This window comes from Mustela erminea, chromosome 15, assembly GCF_009829155.1.
Source record: "Mustela erminea isolate mMusErm1 chromosome 15, mMusErm1.Pri, whole genome shotgun sequence".
NCBI lineage: Eukaryota > Metazoa > Chordata > Mammalia > Carnivora > Mustelidae > Mustela > Mustela erminea.
In genome coordinates this window covers 65,431,897-65,459,061 of record NC_045628.1, presented here as the reverse complement: position 1 = coordinate 65,459,061, position 27,165 = coordinate 65,431,897, and positions in this window count along the sequence as shown.

Below are 27,165 nucleotides of genomic sequence, written 5' to 3'. Positions count from 1 at the left end.
ACTCTGTGTCTTGTCTTTTCATTCACTAACCTCTGTCTATCAAAGAGAAGAACCTATGAATTTTGACAAAGGCCAAAGCAAGGCCTTTCTGAGTACTCTCTCCAGTGCCCCAGGTACCAGGAGATTTTTTTGGTCTGGTAGGAACAGTCATGCTCCACAGCCCCATGTGACCACTCCGCACTGTTCCTCCCAATCCTCTCATGTGGTTCTTGCTTTGGCCTGGTGAAGATCCCTACTCTGCTAAATACACAGGGGAGCTTCTGCAGATCTCCACAGAGTTCCCTCTTTTTGTAGATCTCTTCTCTAGCACTCTGTGCCATGACCTCTAGCCCTGTGAACTTGCCCTCCCTAGACACTCAGCTCGATCTCCTCAACTTATTGCATCCCTTGGGCTCCACCTGGGTTTGCCCTTCCCTGTGTGATGGTCTGGAAACTCTCACTTCACTTATTTCTTCTTCACAGTGATCACTGTTTCATTGCCTGATGTCCACTGCCTTATTCATATATTTTGTCTGATGTTTCAATAGTTTTAGGTATGAGAGTAAATTCAGTTTTTGTTTCTCTAACTCAACAGAAAGCAGAAACCCATCTTGGTGCATTCTGATGTAGTGTTACCCACTCGAAGGCATGCTTTCAGGAGAAGCACAGAGGCAGACTTGGGTTTGTGGCCTGGGTGGGAAGGCCCCCTTCACATTCCCAAGTAGTTGCCATCACTAGGATACGGGCATAAGTGACCCTATGATCTAGTTTGCCTTTTTCTGTTCTAACTGAAAACCCAGTGAGTCAAACATTTCCGTCATCCCAGCAGGAGCTCCATGCAGAAGTACAAGCCACCAGCAGATTCTCAAATATTCCACCTCAGAGTGGCAAACATCAGGGGAGCAAGAGCAAGTTTGGTCATTAAACTGTCTGATCTTTGGGGACTGCATAGAATATTTCTATTACAAGTTGAGAATATTGCCAATAGTCTTCTATATCCTAGGAAAGGGGCTTACCCTTTCCTAGAGGGAAACAGACTCGGGAGGCAAGTTTAATCCAGGGCTCATGGAGCCGTTTGCCAGCGATGCCCCATAGTTTCAAGGAACTGAAGCCTGAAAACATAGTAGGAAGCCAAGAATCTATCAAAGAGATGTCTTCACAAGTTCATGAAAGTTCCTCTCACAGATCACATCTTCACACAAATATGATATCTGGGTTCCCAGTATGAGAGCTGCCTCCCTTCAGAGGGGCTGATAGGGAACATGAGATAGAGGACTTATGAACTCTGGGTGCCTGGATCTATCAGCCTCCCATCAGGGGCAAGCTCTGCCATTTTCTCCCTGGAATACATGGCCAAATCTGGAAGCAGGAACTGTCCCCACTGGTTATCAGTCATTCCTTCAACAAACACATTCCAGGTACTGGGCTAGAATTCTGGAGACATAGAAATGAATAGGACACCATCATGGTGGTGGGAAAGAGATGCATAAACAAACAGAAGACTAGGTGGCAAATGCATTCCGGAGATAGACTCAGGTGAAGGCAGCCACACAAAGAAAGTAAAATAATTAATATTTATTAAACCAGCCAATTCTTAGACCACCCAATGGTTACAAAGTTCTTGTGCGTCTCCATCATCTCTAACCACCTACCAGCATCATATCTACCTTGTGGAGATTCCCAGAGTAAGTCTGCTCACTTCTCCATATAGCACTCTTTCCTTATTTGAATTTGGCTTCCCAAATCAGCTTCTGTACAAGGAAATGAGCCACGGTTCCTACAAGCAGTGGTGGGTACTGGTTGGCCCTTTGGAGGCAAATGGAACTGAATGGGACTCCAGTCATTTATTAGCTCTGTGACCTCGGGCATGTGATTTAGCTTCTCTGTTTCTGTTTTCTTGGGTGTAAAACAGATCTGCATCATCATATTATTGTGAGGGAAAAGGGAGACTGTGTACATTAAACCTTAAACACTAAGTATAGCCTCAGTAAATTCTCAAGAAATGGCAGCACCATTAGGGTGAAAAATCTTAGTCTGATAAAGTTTGAAACTTCCAAGAGCATTTAAAACAAGTCTTCAAGATAGGGAGATAGGCTCTCTGATTGCCCCTTGACTTAGTCTCTGAAGCATTTATGCAGCCAAGTTGCTCTTCTATGGGAATTGGTCCATGGAGGTAAGCATAAGGACCAATACCCCTCTCCACTCTCCCACAGTGCCCAAGATGATGCTCCAAGCACAGGAACCTTCTTGGAGTTGCTGCAGTAAGAAGTAAACATTTTGAGCAGGCCAAGCTTCCTGGCAGGCTTTCTTCCACTTTCCTTCTTGAATTTGCTGGAAGCATGATGAAGGGCATTTATTTTCTAGGAAGCTTGGTTTTCTTTTCTGTTCTGTGGAAGCCCTGATCTAAGCTTGTTTTTCAGCAACCTTGGAACAATCGGTGTGCAAAGACTGAGGACAAAGGTGCTATCTCTGTCTTTTATCTTTCTCCAAGATGCCCTAACTGGACAGGAGAACACAGTTCTCTGGTGGTTTATTTTCTACAGTTAAAAAAAAAAAAAATGAACATACTCATCTCCAAGTTTTTTAGAAAATATTATAGAGTTATCTATTATATAGATATATAAGATTTATAATTATTTATAAATGTATGTGCTCCTATACTACAAACGCTATAAAATATATGTGACAAATTGAAAAAAAGATGAGGTGAAAAATAAATTCAAATAGAAGTTTAAATGCTTTCTCCCTACGCCCCACTGAATCATCTGCATATCACACTGGTGATTTCTGCTCTGCACCGTCTTGGAGGAGACGGAGAGAGGAGAGGCTGTTCATATCTACACCATATGTGGCAGGCGCTGTGCTCCACCCAGAACTTGACCGGTGTTCTCTGTTTCACTTGTCCCCCTCAAATCTCTCCCCAGACATTTAAAAACAGGTGGAAGTTTTCTCCACTCGTATTGTTGGGAGTGAGGGCGAGTTAACTTTTTGCTCTACCCTTCTAAATTCTCCACCAGGGCTCCTGTAACAAAAGACAGATTGACAAAAGAAAAGCCTATGAATTTATGTAATACCAGTTTTACATGACACAGGAGCCTTCATAAGGAAATGAAGACCCGAAGCAAGTGTTAACTTGAGTTTTTATGCTAGGTTGGATGAAGACTGGAGAATCGTGGTAAGATAAGGTAGACTAAAGCATAAGAGCCAAGGGTAGTAAACCAGAGGAACCTTTGCAAGACCCATTCGTTCAAACTCCTCTCCGTTCCTTTGTGGCCTCCTTTGGAGATAAGGATGACCTTTTTATCTAGGTCTAAGGAGGGCACCATTCACGTAAGAGTTTTATGAACGGCTGCAGAAGTCCATCCTTCCTGCCCATACCATTTCTCACATTCCTTCAGTCTGAAATATGCAGTATGCCATATTTTGGAGAAATGTATCCTGAACTTCATTGGAAGCAAAGAGCTGAGCTGTCCAGCCAAAGTTCGAGATCCTTCTCTGACACAGTCCCGGGACACCACTTCTCAGCCAGTTCCTACCAAAGTGCTGGCTAGTATTCATTAGTCAGCTCCTAACTCCTCTAAAGACTTGAGGGGGAGGCATCCCAGGTGGTGAGTCAGTCAGTATCTTTGTCAAATATCTACATGTACACGAGCATGAAAGCTTTGGAAACTAGTCTCTTGGTTCACCTGACGTGGGAAGAAGAGAACCCGCCAGCCTTTTCATACCCCTCCAAGGAAAAATGTGTTGGTAAGTTTCCTGATTTTCCAGCCCATACTGCTTTGTATCCACACAGCCCTTGCTGGGGAAAGGTGTCTGCACGGGAGCGCTGATGTCACTGGCCAGGTAGATGCAAATCGTCCTCGAACACAACCCACTGCCAACACACACAAACACATGCACACTCAGGCATCCTGCCTACAGGCATGCACGTTCACATACGCACGCGCATTCACACGTAAGCGGACACACATGCCCTCACATACATGCATATAAAATGTACCCCCCCACCCCACCGCCCCCCCCCCACACACACACAGAGTGGGCGTGAGGTTCTCTTCCCCAGCTGCCTGTCCCTTAAGGCAGAGAAGAGAGGAGGAAGACTCTAGGGTTTCATATTACTGGTAGATGGAGCCCAACTTGAGAACTGGAGCAAAAGCCAGAGAGCTGGTGTTCTGGCCGGCCTCCCTCTGAGAACACCCACAGCTCTGAAAGCTTAGTCAATAGCCCATTGTTTGCTGTGAAATTAAGAAGATAAGAGAGTGGAGGAACTTGGTCTAAAATGCTAAGAAGCAGGCAGCTATCTTAGATCTTCAGCAGCCAGGCTCCTGCCAAAGTGTTTGCCATTAAAAGCCAGATTGCTTTTTTTGATCTGAAATTCACATTCCAGAGCCACTCTCCCCCACACCTCTACCCTGACAGCCCTTCCCTCCCAGCATCCTTTTCTCCCTTCTGTCTCCCAGCTCTGGGCCTCTCCCCAACTCTTTCTTCTCGCCCACCCTAGTGGTGCTCCCAAAGGCCCCACCCGGGGGGACCCAGTCCTGCCACAGGGCCCTTGGGGGTCCTGGATGGGCTGGGCCCTGATCCTTTCCAAGAGCTGAGTTCTACCAGTAGGTGAACATGCTACTTGTTGGAAGCCCAAGGAAAGCAGAGGACTTCGGGCAGGCTGATCTACCTCACAGAACCGCATACATGAAAAACAAAAAGCTCTATCTTTGTATATTTACAAAGACAATGTTAAGCACTAGGCTAGATGTTGTCAAGGGTCCCGTCCAGCTCTCAAGAGCTACTGCATACCGTTCTGAAAGCCCGGGGAAGAAGGCTGCCAGCAGCCCAGGCTGAACTGAAGGCCAGCCCTGACTTCATAATGAGAATTTTGAGTAAGTCCTCCAAACAGAACTAAGTCAGCAGCCTGACCCCTGCTGTAAACCCTTCTCACCTTGGCTGTAAGGAGAGTTGGTCACAGAGCCATAGCAACTCACAAAAACTGCCCCCCCACCAGTTGAGTAATGGACAGCACCAACAGCACAAAGCCCAATTCAGCTTCCCTGAAGGGAAAGCTTATCCTTTACCAAAAAAGGTATGTGGAAGTCTTTGTGAGATAGACTGATTTTTCCAAGCACATTCAGAGCCAGGCAAAAAAAAAAAAAAAAAAAAATCCTTGGTCGAAAAATTAGGAGGCAAATGAAAATTGTGAGGATTAAGGAGCAACCTGAATCTGCTAAGGATTCTCTTGATTTCTCTCACAAGACCCAAGATGGCAGAAGAGGAGAGGAAGGGCGGGAGGTCTGAAGTCACCTCGTGGGGCTCATGGAGGTTAGGGTGGTCGCTTCTCCGTTCTTCCATCGCTACTCTGGAAAAACCAGAAGGAGCCAGGCATGCCAGGATCTGGAGACAAGGCGTTCCAGAAAGAGGTAACAAAGAGTGAACCACCTAAGCCAGAAAAGAGCCAAGTGCCAGGGGAGCAGAAAAGCCAGAGTGGCTCAAGCCGAGGGAGTGGGAGGAAGACAGAAGGGAGCTGAGCTGAAGGAGGCCGGCGAGGCGCAGCCCGTGTGGGGCTCCGTGAGGGGTTGAGGGTGTGTGCCTGCGCGTGTTTTGACTGACGGGACTAACGTGCTCTGACGTGTTGGAAAGCTCTCACCTGGGGACAGGGGTGACCGATGAAGAGACCATAAGATAAACGAGGCGGGAGTAAAGGTGACGTGAGTTAGTGTGGTGCTAGAAGAGAAACTGAGGCAAGTTGAACCGGTCAAGAGTATGTTGAAGCAAAATCCAGGCAAATCAGGCAGGGCCAAACCGGGAGTGGTTAGGAGCGTTCCACCGACAGAAGCTGGGGGGAGACTTTTCCAGAGAAAAGGCAGAGGCAAAGCGAGGCACTCATTGGCCCGCCATAGCTGAAAGCGTGGGTGGCTGTCTGTGATTGGTCGTCCTTCCTGTTAGGGTTTTTGTAACCCTGAGGTATTTTCAGGCTTGGATTTTGGCTTGCTTACACCCACTGCCAGGGCCTTAGAGCCACCTCGGTTCCATGGTGTCCTTGTTTAATGAATTTCACAGTAGTTACGGAGCACGTGGTGCCAAAGGTCCTACTTGGGCCATGGCACGAAAGTTGTTAGCAAAACTGTATGGTCTATTTGAAAGTTCCTAGGAAGGCGGATCTTAAAAGTTCTCATCACGAAAATATAAGAATTTTGTAACGATGGAGGGGATGGGCACTAGCTACACCTACTGTGATGATCATTTCACAATATACAGTTATGTCAAATCATGATGATGTATGCTTTAAACTAATTTAAAGCAAATTTAGATGTCAGTTATACCTCGATAAAACTGGGAAGATGTAAGTAGAATAATCTTAAAAAAAAAGGAAAGAAAGAAAGAAAGAAAGCAGATCCAGTAAAACTTGTTATAGAATTGGGTAGGGGGAGAGGGGGTAAAAAAGGAACAGAGGAGACGTGTTGAATCGAGACCTGGCTGGAGAAGGAAAAACTAACTGCAAAGGTGGAGACAGAGGGCTGGATCAAAGTCAAGATTCATGAGCTGTCTTGCACCTGTGGTGTGTGAGATGCCTGGTACCCATCGAGGCCAATGATGGGCAAACAGGTCTGGGGCTCGTGGTGCGGGGTGGGGGTGGGGGGGCTGGCTGGAGCTTCATCTTCAAGTGCTGTCAGCCAGGGAGAAAGCGGGAGGAGGGAAAACAGAGTCTGCAGAACAAAAGAAATGTTTTAGACTGCAGCATGGAAACTGGAGAGGGGTCCTCTGGGACTAGAGTACCATCACAGAGGGATTTTTATGGAATTCAGTTTAAGTCTTAGTAGGGTTAAATGAATATTTTGATTTTATTTTGAGTCTTTACTAAATTAATGGAAATGGGAAAGTATCTTATTAACTTCTTATTAACAACTCCTAGAGTTTCTGGAAGCATGGCCCTCATACCACAGAAAAGAATCACAGACAACATTTTATTAACCATGCAGAATCCTGTGCCCTATCTTAGACCAACTAAATTAGAATCTTAGGGTTTGGAGCCCAAGAACATGCATTTTAAACAAGCTTTCTGGGGGTTATTATTTTTCTCTTTTTTTTAAGATTTTATTTTTAAATAATCTCCACACCCAACTTGAGGCTACAACTCATAGCCCTGAGATCAAGGGTCAAATGCTCTTCTAACTGAGCCAGTCAGGCACTCCTCTAGATGCTCATTTTTTTTTTTTTTAAGATTTTGTTTATTTACTTGATGGAGAGAGAGACCACAAGTAGGCGGGGGGGGGGGGGGGGAGCAGGCTACCCACGAAGCAGAGAGCCTGACGTGGGTCTCAATACCAGGACCCTGAGATCATAATCTGAGCAGAAGGCAGAGGCTTAACCCACAGCCACCCAGGCACCCCTAGGTGCTCATTTTTAATATTAAAGAAACAAATGCCTTGCCCCCTGCCCAGTGGGGTTAGGAAGGAAGAGGAGCAGGAGAAGGATTTAAAACCCAAAGAGGAAATGGGACAAAATGAAGGTACCCAACACCCACTTCATCATTTGGCCACTTGTCACTGAGCATGTGTGTAGTACCTGGCCTGTGCCCAGCCAAGACATAAAGCCATCGGATGGAGTGACTCAATGTGTAAGCCCAGGACAGCCCACCAGCCAATTCTCAGTAGGCTCAGAACCTTCCAGAAACAGACCCAGATGTAAGATGGGTGTGCAAAGATGAGTAAATGATTGCAGCCTGGAGTGTGGATTCTCATGCCAGGAGCCGGTCTTGGAGAACCTCAAACACAGAAACATATTTTCCACAGAGACCCTCTTCCATCTTCCCAGACTCCTTCTCCCATCTGTGGCAACCTCTCTTCGCACCCACATCCAGCGTACTTCCTCTCTCCCCGTACCCTCCACCAAAGTGAAACCCTGCTTCCAGGCACCTTCTCAGAAAGGAAGGCATCTCTGTGAAATCCAGGCACCAGTCAATCTTGGGGAGCGCTACCATTTCTTAAATATTTGCTCTGTGTGCTTGGGGCTGTACAAACATTATTTCATTTAATCCTCAGAATATTGCCAATTCCAGACTTCGCCTCACTTGGCCACCAGCAGCGTTTGGTACAGATCCCCTTAAACTTTTACTTCACTTGGCTTCCCCAACCCTCCAATCTTGTTTTCCCTCCCACCCAACTGGCTGCTCCTGTGCTAGATAGTTCCTTCTCATCTTTCTGGCCCCTAAATGGTGAAGCGACCTGGGGCACAAGCCTGTTTCCTTCTCTATCTACATCACCCCATATGGGATGTCACCTGGGCCCAAGTCTTTTTCTTTATCTTTATTGTCTCCTTCCCAGCTTCACCCCCTGAGTCCCAGTCTCATTTCCAAGTTCCGACTGAATGTCTCCACTTCTGTATCCAACAGCCAGCCATGTCATATGACTAAACTCAGACTGCTGACCTGATCTGCTTCTTCCCCTCCTCGCGACAGCAGCTACTTCTGTGAGTGGCTCAGCCAACAAAACAAAAACCTGGGGGTGCCTGGGTGGCTCAGTGGGTTAAGCCTCTGCCTTCAGCTCAGGTCATCAAGCGCCACATCAGGCTCCGTCCTCAGTGAGGTGCCTGCTTCCCCCCCCCCCCCCCCGACTCTCTGCCTACTTGTGATCTCTCTGTTAGATAAATAAATAAAATTTAAAAAAAAAAAACATAAACTTGGAGTCATCTTTGCCTTCCTTCTTTTTCATCCCACGCCCAGTGCATCTGAAAGCGTGCCAACTCCGCCTTTAAAACAGATCCAGCATCAAGCACATCCGACCATCTCCGCCATCTCTCCGAACTACTCTTCGTGCAGCCACTTCTGACGAGTGGATCTATTTTCAACTCAGGAGCCAGAGGAACCTTTCTAAAATATAAATCTGATTTATCGCTGCTCGGTTCAAACCCTCTCCTGGTTTCTGAGCTGGCTCCTGGCAGATCCAAAGTCCTGATGATGGCCTAGAGGATCCTAGGTGACTCCCAGAAGTCTCTGTCCCCAAATGTTACCCCTCTCCCTTCTCATCCCCCTCCAGCTCCTTTTCTCCTGCCTTAGTCTTCTCACTGTAGCCTCTCAGGGCTCTCTCAGTGCATTCCCCTGTCGAAGGCGAGTCCTCCGGGAGACTCTCCTTGCACACACGATCTACACGAGCAGCTGGGACAGGCACACACTCACAGGCATCACAAGCACTCTGTCCCAGCACTCCACTTGGCTTTCCTGCATATTGCTTACCTCACCTGACATACTATGAATGTGTCTGCTGGTTGTTGTTGCTGTTTATGTTCTATCCTAGTCCATTATGAGTTACAGAAGAGCAGAGGCATCATATCCACAGCATCCAGAATAGAGACTGCCATAGAGAAAGTTTTCAACGAAAACTTATTGAATGAATGAATGAATGAACATACTGTACAGTTGAAATAACTGATGGTTGGAGAGGTTTTTTTTTTTTTTTTTAAAGATTTTATTTACTTGATAGAGACCACAAGTAGGCAGAGAGGCAGGCAGAGAGAGAGGAGGGGGAAGCAGGCTCCCCGCTGAGCAGAGAGCCCGATGTGGGGCTCAATCCCAGGACCCTGGGATCATGACCTGAGCTGAAGGCAGAGGCTTTAACCCACTGAGCCACCCCGGTGCCCCTGATGGTTGGAGAGTTTAAGTTCTCACAGTGGGTAAGGGGAAGAGCTGGTGGTCCAGCCCAGGTCTGTCTAACTCAGCCTCTCAGAAATCATGACACATAGGGCAAGCTTGACAAACCAAGCCTGGAGCCATTAAATACAAATGCTTGCAGATATCAAATAGCACATTCAAGGCCCAAAATAGTTACTTCCTGAGAGACTTCACCAAAGACACTACCTTAACAGCACAGACAAGTGTCTCCCACCCGCCACTTCTGTGTCCTTTCACATCAGAAAGTATGTCCTCACGTGATCCCTCTCTGAAATGCCTGGAATTAACCAAAGCAGACACAGCCCCTGCCCTTCGGAGGCTCCCAAATCTAGAACAAACACTGATGCACACAGGGCTGGTCTCATGAGCTGGCAACCACATGGTCTGATTTTAGAGGCTAGGAAAGCTTAGTCCAAAAATATCTACCCCTCCCAGATGCCACAGTGCCTGGAATTCCACCATTAGAGAGATATTTCTGGGAGCTTAAGCACTATCTCTGATTCTGAGTCACTCTGTTTTAGGTATATATATATATTTTTTTAAGACAGTACATAGTTGTGTTTAAGGTTTGTTTGCTTTTTTACCCATTCTGTGAGTTTATTTCTTTTAATAAATGAGTTGATCTCATTTACATTTATTATTATTATACATTTGGCACAATGCTATCATCTTAAATATTTGTTTCCCTTTTTGTGCTTCACTTTTATTTTCTTGGTTTTCTTTTCATCTGAACTTTAATACTAACTACCTTTTCTATCTTAAATCAGATGCTTAAATTTCTATTTCTCAATTTGTGCCAAAATCAAATAGTATCTATTATCTCCCAAAGAAGAGAGATGAGAAAACTAGTGATCTTATCTTTTTTCCCATTTCCCTCCTGCCTCCCCAACACCTACCCTCCCAGTCAACATGAAATTTTGTATTATGTTATTGGATTTTCCCTTCCTTTCGACTATATTATTATTGTTATTATTATTAATTATTATTTGGCATTTCGTAGTTGCCAGGAGGTGGGGGGTGAGGGAGGTTCTTTATGGACTTTTTTTAATGCAGTAACTTTCTGCAAGAGCCCAAGGGATCAGACAGACACCAGGATCTTTAGATGAAGGAAATTTTCAAATTACTTTTATTTATGTCGAAGGCATTCCTACGTTGTGTGACAAGGAAGAGGGTGGGGAAAATACAAAAAGGGAAACTGGATGAGGATGGGGAAATACACAGAAGGCAAAGTCTGTCTACTTCTCTGTTTTGCCTTTTGTCGAACATATTAAAAAAAATAGTGGAGATGAACTTAACCTGCCCACAGGGCACAGGGAGGCTGGTGCTCTTGGGGGGGGCGGGGGGACAGAGGTCAGCGGCTGCTGAGCACACCATCAAGGCCTGGCACCCTGGGATTGGCTGAGGAGAAGAGAGGGGCCTGCTGTACTTCCCAGGGAGTCCTACAGACCTGCTCCTTAACATCCTAGGCTTTGAGAACTCTCTTGGCTCCAAACCCTATCCCATACCACGTCACATCCTGTCCATACTCTGTCTCTGGCCGGGCCGGCCTCTCCTTGCAGAGTGGGGCCCCGTACACAAAAGAATTGCCTCATGCTCATTCCAGGCTCGATTCTTTCTGAAACTGCCCTGGGTTTCTTTATCTCAGCCCCTTGTGAGAACACAGGAAACCCTGCTTCCCCAATCCTGAAATATCTGCCTCAGGAAGGAAGGTATATCGTCTTTCCAGGGCCTCTGTTTTGCCTGTGAACCAGTTTGATAGCCTGCTTTGTAAACGCACTGCAAAAGCAAACCAATTCAGCTCTTCCTTGGAAATGGCGTGTTCGAAAGATAATGCCCAAATCCATTTAAACAATGTGGGAAATGTTAGGTCATAAAGGCAGGTACGAACTTTTGCGCAAATTGGACTAAACACGATACTGAAGAGGTCCTTTTGTTGTTTTTAGTTAGCCTGGTTCCTTGGTTTGGGGAGGGGGCAGCACGTACCAAGGACTGTTCAGGAGAAAAATCATTCATTTCTTCTTCACCATTCTTACAGAACTTAGGGAATAGTCTGTTAATTCACCTTTTATCAAGTCCGAATGAAATTCCTTTGTTATGCTTTATAAACACATACAAACCCTCAGCTAGCTCAACATTTTATAATCAATTTTTATAAATAAATAAACTAAGGCAAGACAGCTTCAAAGGTGACTGTAACTGACTTAGAGAACTACCATGCTCACTATGAAAAGAGGTCAGTTACAAATGTTTGCCAGAGATGAAGGGTAGGGTGGACCTAGGGATCGCCTCGTGGTCCCAGAATGCTGTTTCTATAAGCACAAACAGTATTTGTGCTTGACAATGATTTCTGGGCCATCACCCATGATTTCCAAGCTGGGCTCCAGTATTAATCACTTTCACATGAGCCACAGGTGGCCTTTATTTCAGAACTGATGACAGACCCACCTTTCGGTGAAAAATCGTCAGTTAAGGCCTGGGAGTGGGGGGGGATATATATATATATATCTCACTCTATCTTGAAGTCCCTAAATTCCAAGGCAATTTCTCCTTCTGTCTGTTCCTGAGGACCACTGCCGCAGAACTGAGGTGTTATTTGTATACCAAACACTGCAGTGCAGCTAAAAAAAAAAGGACTGGCGCTCCTTGCCTCCAGCCTCTGAAAGTTTCTCAATTCTTAAACGCTCTTCCTAGGAACAGGCTCCACGTTTTCCAGACGCCTTCCATGCCCGGCCCCCGCCCTGCATTCTCCTCTTCCCCAGCGGCCTGGCCTGCTCCCTCCTGTTGCCCACCCAAGTGGTCCTGCCTCAAGTGTCCTCCAGCTCACACTGGGCCTCTCGAACGGCTCCCCGAGGATGTCCCCATTGAGGAGCATGAACAAAAAGAGCCTTTTACAGGATCTCCCAGGCGCAGCAAGAGCAAGGCAGGCTTTGAGGAACCTGCCAAGGAGGGCAAAGGCCTCGCTTTGAAAACGCTTCTCCAGTTTGCTGACTCGTGGGACTTGGCAAGCGCAGGGAACAGCGCTGCCGGGAAGAAAGCCCCTGGACGGGCCTCCCTGGCGGGCACCCCTGCTCTTTTCATCGGGCCCCATGTGACGCCCGTGAGGGAGCCGGCGGCAGAGCCCAGTGAATGAAGACTGTTTGTCAGGGCCCCCTCCCCCGACTGCAGCCCATACGTCAGGACACACGCCTCCCGACTGCTAAGTAATGGCTGGGAAAAGGCCAGCACCCCGTCACCCAGAAGGCCCATCCATCCTGCAACTCTGGCCTTCTGATCGCTCGTCTTGGGCCCACCTGGCTGTCAGTTTGTCGTGTTTGTACAACCTGCTGGGGCCAGGCAAGGACGGGGAGCTGTCAGAATCAAGAAAGTGAGAAAAAAAAGTAGGAAAAATCCACCGACCACAGAAGACCCCTGTCCTTAGCGCTGGCACAGCAGTAACACCCCACAATTCAGCACAAGAAGTTCTCCGTGGCAGTCCAGATCAACTTGGGCTCTGGTCGACAGCAGCTTCTATGCTGTCACTCAGCTTTTCCCTCTATAAAACAGGCCGAGAAGACACGGGCCCATGGGAAGGGCTCTATAAAGCCCCATTGTTCAATCAGTCGATGAACTACAAATCCAAGTTTTAAATATTTCATCCACTGACCACCAGGGATGGGTGAAGCAGAGCAAAAACTCAGGGATGGCCACCTCGCCCATCTGTTTACTTTGCCTGTCTGAGTCTAACGTGGCTTTAAGGGTCTGGTCTCACGCTGGACTCATAGTGGCCACATCTCTTTCCATGGCGGCCAAAGGAGGCACGGACCTACCTACCACAAAGGGCTGCTGTGAAAACGCAGATTCTCAAGAGCAAGGATCAAGGGCAAGTTCCCACACAGGCGGCAACCCACGGCAGCCCCTTGCTGAGATTTTAGGAGGAAAAAGAAAATGTAGTCACTTACAGAAGGCAAGAGCACACGTCAAAGCCTCTCTGTGGATCAAAAGAAAGACGTACCATCCAGGTAGAAGAGTTATAAACATCCCCCCTGGGCAGACAAGTTCAGAAGGGGGTGCCTAGGTCAGCAATCCAGGTACGACTTGGCATCTCTTTTCCCCAGGCAGGGCATAGAATGAGAGCAGCCCTGCCTGGAGGTCTGCCCCAGCTGGCCGTGCCTGTCTGGACACCCTCACACACCCTCCCGGACCCAAGCTCCACTGCTAGAAAAGGAACGGTCAAAGTCGCACTGGAGCTTCTCACAGGTGCAGGAAGGAACACCAAAGCCATCTTCTTGAGAGGTAAACAATGTTGCCTGATTTAGCTCTAATTTTTTTTCTGAATGGCTTTGAAGCGGCAGTTTCTAGGGAAACCCCCCATGCCCTTTAAAGGGGGACAGCAAGGACTCCAGCTTGTTGCAGTTACGGAAGCCATGGCCAGACCGAGGAGCGCACAGTGAGCATGCAGTCAACTCACAGACACACAGGTGAGCTAGCCCAGCCCTGGCCCCCTGGGAGCAGACAGTCCAGTGTCTAAGAGAGACCGGCAGTAATACACGGCAAAGAGAAGTAAAGAGGGGCGGGGAAAGTGCTGACAGCCCTCCAGGACTGAACGATTCACTGATTTTAGGAGAACCAAAAAAGGCTTCGCAGCGGAGTTGGCCTCTGCTGATGGGTAGGCTTCCCAGGACGAGAACAGTCAGGTTAAGGGGAAAGCATAAGCAAAACCAGGAACCAGGAGAGCTTGTGATGTGGCCAAAGCACGGGGTAGGTGGCTGGAAGCCAGGTGGGCCAACCTGGGAAAACTCTGAGAACAAGAAAGGGTCAGAACATTGCTACCGTAAGAGAGGGAGGTAATATTTGACCTGTGTCTTAAGCTAACTCTGACCAGACTGTAAAGACTAAAGATATTAAAATCATCTAGAAGACTTGCAATGACCAAGGAGGGAGGCTGAGGCATGATGGCCAGGCCAGTAAGGATGGGAAAGGGGATGTGGGGGTGGGGATAGGGACAAGGTGACTCTGCGGTCTCTCTACCTGATAGGCCAGAGGCTGGCAGTGGATAGTGAGCACAGGAGTGAGAGCAGGTTTGGAAGAACAGCCTGGATTCAGTTAAGGAGAATCCCAGTTTGAGACGCTAACAACTCAGTCTTGTAGAAGTGTGTAACAATTAAGGAGCTGTTTAGGTCATTTTAAAACTGAAAGGCAGGGGCACGTGGGTGGCACAGTCAGGTGCCCAACTCTTGGGTTCAGGGTTGCGGGATCGAGCCCCATGGTAGTTTCTGTGCTCAGCGTGAAGTCTGCTTAAGACTCTCTCCACATCTCTCCCTCTCAAATAAATACATAAATCTTTTTAATAAGTACACAAATGAATAAATAAAACTGAAAGGCAAAAGGGCGCCTAGGTGGCTCTGTCGGTTAAGCGTCCCATCCGACTCTTGATCTTAGCTCAGGCCTTGATCTCAGGCCAAGATCTCTGGGCACAGAGTCTACTTAAAAAGAAAAAGAAAGAAAAGAAAAGAAAAGAAAAAACCCTGAAAGGCAAAGAGATTGCTTGTGAATTAGGGAGCTGCATGTAGGTGCCTGCCTCGTTCAGGTGGCTGTGGAAGTGACCAGGTCAGGGCAGTGGCTCTCAGATACATGAGGATGGCCTGGGAGCACAGGGACCGCACAGTAGCCTTGACCTCGCCCCCAGTCATTGTCCAGCTGCTGGTGTCAGTACATAGAGAGGGGAAATGGATTCCACCTACCGGTTAAAAAAATTAACAGTCGAGGAGATTCCTTTCAACTTTTAACTTCTTTCTCATTAATTAACTAGAATATCTTCATCTGTTTACTTTTAGCCCAATAATCTCTTTAACTGATTAACTGAAGTTAATTTGCAGTGGCCAGCAGGACGGTCAGAGAAATCAGCCTCAGGAGAGAGCATCTCAGATCACAAAGGCTATTTTGTCAGAGCTGAGAGTTGATGGAGAAACTCAGAGATAAAGATATCAGGAGTGCATGGCTAGGAAGATTGGTTGATCTGAGTGTAGTGGGCAAATTCAGCTCAGCAGTTGTGGGTGGTCACTAGAAAAGGCTGTAAGGAGCCAAAGTGGAAATAGGGGAGCCCTAGATTTTGTCGTCAGGGAAGGAGCACACAGCAGGGAGTACTTCAGCTCCCGGATCAGGGGCTTCCTGCCAATCCCCAGAGCTGACCCTCAGATAAGGCCCGCTTGGGGTGGTGGGGCCGGGTGCTCCTGTCCCAGGCTGTCTCAGCAGAGGGCCCCTTAAGGCTTTGCTGCTGTTAACCTTTGAACCCGCGACCTGCAGAAATCATTTCAAAGTGGACCAAGACTTGTTAAATTATCACATAAAGAAAAGACAGCAAGGCATGACTGGAAAACAGAACAAACACAAAAACCTTGAAATCCTACTGGTCACAGAAAAGGAATATCTCAACCCAAACAGGCTTGGAATCAAAGGCCAAGTTCTACAAAATTCCAAATATTGGCATTTAGTATAAAGTGTCATTTAGAAACAAAAGACAAAAGAAAAGCACATGCATCTTAAAAAGCTGATTAGCTAAGGGCTAGAGAAAGAAAAAAAAAAAAAAAAAAAAAGAGGAGGCTCTGTTTTCTTTTTATCTGGAACCCAGGTGAGGGGTGAGCCCAACTGCCCTGATTCTAACATCTCTGACTATACAGGGAAGCTGACAACCGTCCCAGGGGCCCCTACTCTGCTGGTCACCTGGGCCCAGGTCTCAGGAGAATCAGTGCCCGCAAAGCCAGGCTTTTGGGGCCATGGAGGTAAGGGTTTGGGAGTGAGCCAGACCCCTTCCCAGTTCTCTCAGCTCCCGGACTTCCCCTTCCTGGACAGGGTCCCAGCACAGGGTGCACAAGTCCCCAGAGCTTGAAAAATGGGGTTTCAAAAACCCACTGGACAGGATTCAAATGGAAAGGAACCTAAGGCACGCGGTGTTTGGTGTCCAGGGAGCCCTCCACCTGCATGAGCCAGCCGCGTCCATGTGTAGCTGCGCCATCCGATGGGCTAACCCAGGGGCGACGGCCCAGAGCAGGCAGGCATGCCCACCCGCGCCACCTCCTTTGGCCCACAAGCAGTCCCTGTGGCACAAGGCCCCAGCTCGGACTCCCAACGGGAGGCGCTCCGGGCCCCGGGCAAGCTTGAGAGCCTCTGAGCAGGCACGGGAAGTCACGCAAGGAAGCCACAGCCCCAGGCCACCGTGGGCTGAGCGGGCAGGCAGGCAGGGAGCCACGGAGAGAAGCAAGCGGTAAGGGTTTCTCAGTGCTCAGGGATGAGGAACTGTGTCCTCCAGGGGAACGCTGGACAGCACCATCAGAGCACACAGTGGCTCCCCTCCTGCCCACCGCTGTCCTCCCGAACCTCATCAGGGGCAGGGCACAGGCGGGGTGGGCTGCAGGGCACCTGCCTCCTTGGGGGGTTGCGCACAGAAAACGCTGCCCCGGGCACTGCCCTGATGCTAAGGAGATGAAATAAGACCCTTTTATTTTTAGAGATTTTTGTGAGTGCCCTTGAACCGCTCCTGCTGCCTTTTTTGGCGGCTGTGCAACACTCACGGGCGCATGACAGAGAGGAAAGATGCAGAGGGACTTGCAAATGCAACGGTTTTGCTCACTGAGCCATGTTCGCTGAGCTCCTACGTAGCAAAGATGCCCACATGGTAGACTCCGCTGTCTTCTCATCCCCTCCCCCTCCGGCCCCACCTGGGAAGGAGCCTGTGAAAACTCTTTTGTAGTCAAGTACAGTTATTATAAGGCGTGGTCCCCTAGACACTGGCCTCTCTGTATTTTGACAGTATGACTTCCTGTGATATTACTGAGGCTCTCCTGTCATCCCAGTAACAAATGCTGATACCTGGGTGGTTTTCTTTTTTCTTCTTCTCTCAACAAAGTGCTTGACATTTAATGCATCATCAAAAAGTTTCTGAGGTTTTGGGGCTAAAACTCTGCAAGCATTACTTCCTGTCCCGCCTGTAGCTCAGGTACCCGAGCAGTCCAGAGGCTCTGAAGGAGGGCTGTTGCTGTGCTATCAGCTTCAGCAGATGGTCTCAAAGATCTCAAAACCCATCCTGCCCTCAGTGAACCCTCTCAAAGGCCAAGCAGTATGCTCCAGACCAGAAACCAAAAGGGCCACTGGGTCCTGTCCCTTAGGTGCAGGGTCCTTACGCAAGTCACTTAATCTCTCTGCTACTCAGGAGGGTAGAGTTGCAGAGTTGTGCAAAATGATCTCCAGGGAAAAGTCTGGCATCCAATTCCCTGGTGTCCAAGGACAGACTTGAACCGCCCTCACAGCTATAAGGTGATCTGCGGTAGAACCACTCATGTTTGCTAGAGTAGGAAGATGACGTTGGTCTCTCCCAGAACGATCCTCACTGGCCTAGCACCGTGGGAATCTGCTGGACCCACTCGATAGAAGCTGCAATCACACCGTTTATGTAACTCCTCATTCCTTCCACAGGACTCAGGGTGCCCATGCTCTTTGTCAGATCCAGTGCTAGGCTCAGGGATACAAGGTTGTAGACAGCAAAGCCCACAGCCTCTGGGAGGGCGCGCAAACCAACAGCTACCCACGGGGTGGTGCTGGGAAGGCCTGAGGGGAGCAAGGGAGCCCGGAATTATCCCGAGTGACTGGAGAGAGCAGCAGGGAGGGAAGGCTTCTCAGAGGAAACAACACTTGAGCTACTCAAGAGTTTAGCAGCGGTTGAGCAGGTAGACATTCCAGGCAAAGGCAGAAGAAGTGACAAGGCCACAGCTCTAGTGTGGGGCACGGTGGGTAGTGCCACGCTAATCACTGGATGAGGCCATGGGGTACATGGGCAGTGCTGGACCTCAGGCCTAGGCTTCACCATCTGCTGAGCAGTGTGGCTCTTTCTTGCTTCTGGTTTTTAAGTGGGGAGGGGGGCAGGGGGGAGCACAGTAAGTCTACGTAGGTAGAGGATCAGGGCACTGGTTTAGGGGGCCATCCAGACTTCACATGGAATCCCTGCCCTTACTAAGGTATAACCTCTGGTGAAATACTTCATCTGTCTCTGCCTCCATGGTCTCATCTGCAAAATGACATGATGATACCCATCTTCGGGCTGTTGTGAGGAGGGCCGTGCAGAGCACAAGTGTCTCACATGCAGTTCTAGCAGCCGGCTAAACAGAGAGATGAGGTCTCGATTTGGGCTTTCAGAATTCTCACTCCAACACCATCTGGAAGAGGGATGCGAGGGAGCAAGACGGGTGGCCGGGCTAAATCCGATGGGCAACCTACATACCACAGAGAAGAGGCGATTTGACAGGGAAAGAGGGGAGGAGTCAGGAAAGCATTCACAGGGAGGTGACCTAGGAAACGGGTCTTGTTGGAAGAAATGAAGAGAGAACAACACTGATGAGAACTGAAATTGTGACAGTTCAAGGTGTATAGAAGCAACGAGAACCCCAGAGCCAGTGCATCCACACGCGGGTGGAGGGACAGGGATGGAGGCTCTTGTGGCTCCACACTCAGGAGGCACACAGGACGTGACTACTGTGTGTGTGTGTGTGTGTGTGTGTGTGTGTCTGTGGTGGTGGGGGGGGTGCAGGGCTGTCATGGTAAGTTGGGCTAGATCCTGTCCCAGTGAAGTCCTCGCTCGGGTATGTGGAATGCATTCAGTAGGTAGCAAGGAACCTACTCCTTTATTAGAGTTATGTTTTTCTTGTCCACTGATCCACAAACAAGTTTTTGAGAAAGGAGGGAGGCATCAGTAGAAGTCTTCCAACCACCCCTGGCTCTCCCGCGCTCCAGGGAGATGAACTGAATCTCATCGTGCTCCCTTATAACCAAGGCAGAGTGTCCTCTGTCTCCCATACGTGCTGAAGTTAGTAAGAACAGCTGACTTGGCTCTGCCTGAAGTGCTTTCACTGTCCTCACTCATTGGATCCTCATACTAGGAGCAATATTATTTTCCCACTTGATGGATAAGGAAACGAGACACCAAGCCATGAACTTACTAGATCACCCAACTAGTGATGGACCAATGGACAGTCCAGCACAGGAGCCTACAGAAAAAGGACCATTGGTTTCTCTGCTAGCACAGGAAAGGATCCCGGCCCACAAGTGACCAGTGGGCCCCCAAGGGAAGTCAGAATGCCACGCCAGGACTGTTTATCACCTCCAACCTACAGATGGGGAATAGGCACGAAGAACCATTTTCCCAGTAACTGGAACGGCCAAAAACCCCTTTCTCCCACTGCAGCCCTAATACATGGCAAGCCCTTTTCCCAACATGCACTCACTTTCTACCCAAGAACAGGCAGGCAGTTTCATCAGCACCCCTGCTTCCTGACTCATGGGGCTGAGAAACAACCCAGAAAGCGCGTGCCTCACGACAGCGCTCAACCCCGTACTTTGGGTCCCTCCCCTCCTACATCATAACCATAGGACGCGTGACCAGGAGCAAGCCTCCTCAAGGGGGTAAGGGCCCAAGAACAGTGACCTCTCCCCTTTGTTTCCAACTGCCTGAGCCTCTGGCAAATCCAACTTCTTCCCACAGTGCTAGGCAGATCTCATCTCTATCTAAGAAGCCCTCAGGATATTAGCTGTGGCAGCAAGGTACACCCCGGGAGGAAGCCAGACACATCCCATTGAAAACCTAACTGTCTAAGCGACCAACTTCCCCAGGTCCCTGGGGGAGTCATTAAATGTCTGTATCTTCATTTCCTCCACAGTAGAAAAGGGGTAATAATTCTGACCTACCTCATCAGAGTGCTGTAAGTAGGAATAACTAATTAACGCTAGCGAAGCACTTTAAAAGTAAAAAGCACTTTGCAATAATTAACGTGGCTTCTGCTTTCATCTCCTGCAGCCTCATAAATAGAAGCAAGGTCCCAGATAGCTACAGATGGCAAGGAGCGTGCCCAGGCAGCGGCTTTCCCGAGGAGGTGCAAGGGCGGACCTGTCAGGGCCATCAGAGTTGTCTCGGGGCCCCCAGCCACTGGAGACTGTTCCAAGCTGACAATTCTAAATCCATTTGCATCCACTTAGCTTTCTAGAGACGGAGGCCTTTTCCAGTTACGGCAAACAGCCATGAATGTGAAGCTCCGAACAGGGAACACAGGGCAGAAAGGATTGGGGAGTCTCTGGGGCTGCTGCCGACTTGTCTTGAAAAATCAAAATGAACTTTTTTCTTCAAAGGCTTTGCTTTGATTCATCATCATTATAAAAACAGTCAAGTCCTTGAGGTCTGCAGCTGCAGTGAGAGCATACAGAATGGGCTTTTCGTGAGACACACACACACACACACACACACACACACACACACCCAATGCTCCAACATTTCTTCTAAGCAACAAGCAACAGGGGAGTCTGGCTTTGGAGCACAATTTTCACCTCCATTGGGCAGATTTTGCCAAACAGGGTGTTGCCCTCCCATAAAAGGTACGTCCTTTATAAGAATGTTCATTATCTGGTGAGCAGCCTTACCTAAGGGAGAAGTTTCTTTAGTAACTATGCAAAGGACTGGTCCCTGGAGGACTATACTCCTTTTGTGAGCTGTCACTATCACAAAGATGTCATCAACGCATCACGGAACTTGTTACAGATGGGGCTGGATGTTGCTAACTTGCTATATTAGTGTAACACCTCGAGGCCTGTGTGGTCAAAGAGCGTCTGTGGACTGGGCTGGGAATCACCATGCCTAGCACTGTTACTTAGGGAAGGTAAGTTCTGATCTCCAAGAAGCTGCCTTGGGATCTGGAATGCAAGCCATCTGTAAGGAGGAAACTACCCTGAAAAATTAGACAGTTTTCCCATTATTTCAGAGGTGAGGAATGTGGTTATCTTGAATTTCCTCTGGATAGACGGTGTTCCTTTTCTCCTGCTCCCCTGCTTCCTCTTTTCCTTCCTCCACGCCATTTTATTAGCTGATAAACCATCAGTGGGTCACATGGATGTCCCAGAAGGAAGTTAGGGATAAGCCCTACCAGAAAGAGGCTGAGAGCAGATGACGGACACCATGGTCCTGACCTGGGCACAGAGTGGACACAGAGGGGGGCAAGGCTAAGCGTAGGACAACACGGCATAAGCGCCCCCCGCTCAAGTCAAGGGCTTGAGAGAGATACAAGGAGATAGAGAAAACCTTGAGGGGCCCTTCTGATAAGAAAGAGATAAGCAGACCCAGGGGAAGCCAGACTCTTGCAGAGACAGAAATGGGAAAGAACAACAGTGGACAAGGTAAGTAGACAGTAAAATTACCCGATAGTTTTGTATTCACTCCAGTGACAGGACAAAGTAGCTAGCATATACCAAAGGCATAAAACATGTGCTTGATGATAAGGATGAAAAGGCCACCCCGCCCCCTCCTGTAGGGGAGGAGGAGTTCCTTCCCTGAGAGCTGGGTGACCTACCTCAAGACTCCTCTCACCCTGCATGCTGGTCCCAAGGGAGGGCTCCCAGATGGTAGCTCTGGGGGAAGGTGGCATTCAGGCAGGGACGTCTCAAGGCTGGGCTCCAGATCCGTGCACTGAACCTCCCTGCAGGGAGCTGTCCCTCCTCACACGGTGAAGGCCAGAACAAAGCAAGAGGCAGGAGAAGACACCTGTCTTCCACTCTCATTAGTTGTGTGCAGGGGGGAGGCTGGAGAGCACCCCTCATTCTCAACAGCTGAGGCCCTAGACAGCCCAAATGCATGCAGCTATGGACAACAGGCCAGACTGTCCCTGGGCACATCAGCTGAAGGTCAACTCTTTTGGGCATAAGAGAGAGTAGTAGCCAAGCTCTCTTCTTTTAAGACTAAAACAACAAAAAAGCGTAAGTGAATGTATATGACCCCTTAGGCTCTGCATTAAGTCATTTTTACAGTCTTGTATGGGATGGGCTTCCCAGGGGTACCTGTGCAGCCACAGAGGACTCCACACAAAAGGCCACCACGCTTGGTTTCAGGCTCTGCCATCACCGCCTTTAGATTCTTAGTTGTTTTTGAACAAATAGATCCACGTTTTCATTGCACGCTGGAGCCCGCGAACCAGGTAGCCAGTCCCAGTCCGGTGAGGGAAGAAAAACACAAGTAAAACATGCCCGTTTTTCAGATGAGAAGACTGAGGGTTGGGCAGGTCCAATGGCTCCTCTAACGTCACTCTGTTAGTAGGCAGCTCACGGCAGCTCCTAGGCATTTTAGCTCCCAAACCAGTATTTGCTCTGATTCCTCAATGCAGTGTGCACAGTGCTGAGAACCTGCCCAACTCGCGATGATGACCTTCTGTAACTGCCCCCCACCTTCTGTGCAGACCCCTCAGCCCTGTCTACATGACTCAAGATCACCATCCCCAGCCACAGCTGATGCCCAGGCTGGGCCAGGCTGGGCCATCAGATTGTCTCTCCCAGGAGTCTGGAATTGGTACCTGGAGGGACAGCAGATGGGGGTCAGCAAACAGGGGGTCAGGGCAATACTTGGCACAGAGGACTGGCAGGCCCAGGCACAGGAAGATCATAGGAAACAATGTGCACCTTCTACTCTTCCTTGTCCAAACCCCTAGAGTGTAAATTCCCAGAGAGACACAGTCTAGAGGAAGGGCTCAGGTGCTACCATAAGACCCGGCAATAGTCATCCGGGAACCTTGGGGGAAAAGTGCCTCCTGTGACCCTACCAATGGCTGAAAACCTGTCACACCTGCTAGTCATTGCAGTGACTTGAGGACGGCAAGTAGTGGCTGGCAACATTTCTTATTCGTGCTGCTACTCTTGCTTAATATAGAAAAACAAATACAGCATTTACGATGTTCCAGGTGCTGTTCCGAGTATTGACAGATACCGACTCACTGACGCCTCCCCACAGCCCTGTGAGCTAGGTATTATCATCATCATCCCCGTTGTGCACGCAAAGAGAGGTTATGTAACTTGTCCGAACTCACACAGCTGCTATGTGGATTTGAACCAGGATTTGAACCCCAAGGTCTGGCTGCAGAGTCTCAGTTCTAAGCCCCCTAACAAAGCTGCCTCTTAGAAGTATTATTGTGGCCAGTCTGAGAGAAGCAAGGCAACATGCAATTGCTGTTTTTGAGTTCCGTTTTACCTTTTCAAGAGGCAGCCCCACAGAAGTCTTGGCTAACTGGAACTGATGAGGGCTTTGGGCAGTCAAAATGGACGTTGCCCAGACTACACACTGCGGGGTTAATGAATACCAGGTCCCTCACATTCCCACTCAGCTCCTGCTCTCGCTCTCTCTCTCACTCGCTCTCTCTCTCTCCCTGTCTCTCTGAGACACACACACATGTCCCAATAGGTTCTGTTGCCCACTTTCCAAGCACACAATAAATTAGAAGGAAATGAAAGTCCACGGCAAGCCAGCAAGCTGACAGTATTAAGAAAACATTACCATGAGCCCCGCAGTAAAAGAGACATGAAACATCGTAAAAGCAATCATAAACCTTATAATGAATGGCAGCTGCACTTTACGTAAGAACATCCAAACAGCCCTAAACATTTTGACCCTCCATCCCAACCCCGTACACAAACAAATACCCTTTTCCCAGTGCGTAAGCCATTCTCAGGGAGGTTATCTATGATTTGCACATGAAGGCATCCTGCTTCCAGGAACCATTGAGATGATTTTGCTATATTTGGTATACTATGCTTAAGAAGGCAGAGGAGTATGTAATATATTTTAATATATTTTTTAAAAACAACTAAAATGGTTACTTTTTTTTTTTTTTTAATAGCTTAAGTAGGTAGACCAGGGAGCAGACATTTTTATTTCTTTGTTGTTCGGTTGGTTGGTTAGTCTGGGAGCAGGTGCTTGTCATTTTGGGTCTGCACTGTACAGCAACATTTTTTTTTTCTCTCATCACCCTTTAAAAGGTCATGTGCTCTATAGTTCCCCGTGGTTCCCACCATTCCTTCTTCCAAATGAATTTTTATTTGAAGATAATTGTAGGTTCACATGCGATTGCACAGAACAGTGTAGAGAGATCCCACGTTCCTTTTCCCCCATCTCCCCCAACAGTAATATCCTGCCAAACTCTAGTACCACAACACTACCAGGATATTGGCATTGATGGAGACAAGATACTGACAGTTGAGTCACCACGAGTATCTTTCATGAACGCCAGCCCCAGCCCATCACCATCCCATCCCTGACCTCTTGGTAAACTCCCATCTGTTCTCCATTCCTCTAATTTTGTCATTAGTAGTGGTCCATGGTCTGGAAGGACCACAGTTACTGAAGGATGTATCCACCATTCTTTTTTCCTTTATACACAGATTGTTTTCCTCATTTACATGACCTGCCTCACCCTGTGGGCATCTGAACTTATGACCTCTGGAGTAGAGTATCACCTGAGATCTTGAAAACTCAAGATACAGGTAACGACTAAATTCCTCTCTGCTTTGTCTATCCCATCTGTGGATTCTGCAGGTCCACAATTTTGATCCTGGGAAGGAAAAGTTCTCCAACACAGAGCTGGCTCTCATCCCTTATTCCTAGCTGGTATATGCTCAGGAAATGCAACACGGGAACCAATATAACCAGGACAGTGGATATGAACTAAAAGAATCATCCTGTAAAACTGAAAGACAAATGTGGAATTCTTTAGCAACCTTGCTTTGCTTTTGCCTTCTGGTAGCTCCTCTCATGAGCATAGATAAGAAGGGTTAAATCCATTCAGAACTCTGAAGTTCCTTATTTTGAATCCTCCCACCTCTCACGGAGCCCCTGTACTAAATACATCATTCTTTCTCAGTTAATTTCCACATTTTCATCTGGTTGACTTCTGTAGCACATCTTAGTTTTTAAATATCTCATTCTTATATGATAAAAGTTCTACTAGCTCTGAGATACTTAACAACTTGAAGTGTCTCACAATATACGTTATTCAATAAATGTTTTTTGAGAACCGATTCTATGTCAGGACTATATTTAATGATTATATATGGCCTTTTCTCATAAAATAAATTAGTTAAGCCACTAACAGAGTTGAATTAGGATCCTCCAGAAATGTCAGGTCTTTCCCCAGCATCTCATTCATAGCAAATGCTTTAAAATGTTCTTAATAGAATTGACACACTAGGATATCAATCAGAAATTGGAATACATGTAGTTTGGATCAGTCCACTCATCTACTAGCAGCAATAACCTTCTCTTTCTTCCATGATATACTTTGCTCTTACCCTTTATACTTCTTTCCTTAAATTCTGAACCCTGGACTATTGCCAGTACCACCCTAAATGACGGCTACCATTGGTGTTGCTCTCTCATCATTCCTTGACACCCACGGAAGACCTTTCGGTGCACTGAGTACCAGGAATTAGAGCAAGAGCAGCCATTTCATTTGTCCCCACAACATAAGCGTGATGTAAAGTGAGCATGACCGCAAGGTAAGTATGACTTTCTGTGTTACAGATGAGGCACCAGATGTGCCTTTCTCTAAATCTCTGAATTGATAAGAGCAATTTCCACAGTTTCATCTGGTTGACTTCTGTAGCACATCTTAGTTTTTAAATATCTCATTCTTATGGGATAAAAGTTCTACTAGCTCTGAGATACTTAACAACTGGCCCGTCTGATGTCAAAGCCCGCTCTCTGAGGACCTGGCCAGACCACTTTCCAGGCTTCAGGACCCCAGACCTTCATCCACCTCACTGATAAGACAAATTCTTACGACTGATCTTCCTTCAAGAGAAGAACTGGGTTTGGCTCCATCCTCCTTCCATTCACTAGGTTTCATTTCTTTAATGCTGCAGATCAGGTTTCCAAAGAAACAGACTTCAGATGGAGACTTGGGTCCACGAGGATTCCTGAAGAGTGCTCAGCAGATCGAGACCTGTGGAGAAGTAAAGGAAGTAGGACTGAGTGAAGGGAGACATTGAATTTCAATATTGTCAAAATCCAAGCCTCAGCTTACCCCTGCGGAGGCCAGAAATGTCCCAGATTAGGTCAAGGGGCCATGACCATAACAGTCACTCATTGGGTGCAGACTGTCCCTGGAGGTAGGCATGAACTTGGCCCTGGAAAATCCCAGAGAGGGACTCCGTGAGAGCTGTCAGCCACCATCACTCATGGCAGCTGGGGTAGAGCCAGCTATCTGAGCAGCCACCCTGGAATCTTTACACATAACTCTGTCTCTAGTCTCCTTTTCAAACCTCTCACATCTCTTAGTAGATTTCCAGATTAGGTCTGAAGAGAAGGCCAAGCCAGTTTTGTGCATTTTTCCTGTGCTCTTTTTTCAGGGACACCAGCATTATTTTTTAATTTATTCTTTGCTTTTTCCCAATGAAGGTAACAAAATTTATCTCCATTGCCTTGACTCCCCCGAGCACAAATGCAGAGGATAGCTTCCTGGTTCTTCAGTACCCTGCTAAAAAAGTGGTCCCAGGTGTCAAGTCCTGCTGCTGGAGCTCTGGGATCAGACTCTCTTCATTGGCCTCAGCTGCCCTTTTCCTGAAACCTTTGCTTTCCTTTCCAGCCTTCCACGCCATCCCCAGCACTTGGCTCACTTGTGCTCCAGCCCTGGACTCTGACCCAGTTCTCCTCTCTGCCCCAATCTTGCCCTCTCAGATGTACTCTGCTCAACTCCTACTGC